The sequence below is a fragment of the Penaeus monodon genome, chromosome 20, assembly GCF_015228065.2.
Source record: "Penaeus monodon isolate SGIC_2016 chromosome 20, NSTDA_Pmon_1, whole genome shotgun sequence".
NCBI classification, from domain to species: domain Eukaryota; kingdom Metazoa; phylum Arthropoda; class Malacostraca; order Decapoda; family Penaeidae; genus Penaeus; species Penaeus monodon.
In genome coordinates, this window is record NC_051405.1 from 20461239 (window position 1) to 20461575 (window position 337).

A 337-nucleotide genomic window follows, 5' to 3' on the forward strand; every position below is an offset into this window, starting at 1 on the left:
ATTGCAGGGAAATTGTTCTACATTATTCAAAACAAGTAGGCCTGTTCATTATAAAAAAAAATATTTAAGACATTTTATAGATATTGAAAAAATCTGTAAACTTTTTCAAGGACTTTTTCTAATTCAAAATTTCATTACTTATTCCAAAATACTTTTATAATGCTTCTTTATTTGTTTGCCTTTAGTATTTTATCTATATATTGTATTGCAATATACTTATTACCTATATAGTTAATTGTAAATCTAAACATAACATTCCCATATACATCTGTGATGTGATGCTATCAATACTGGTGGAAAAATAGCTATCAAAGAATATATTTAACAATTATACTGG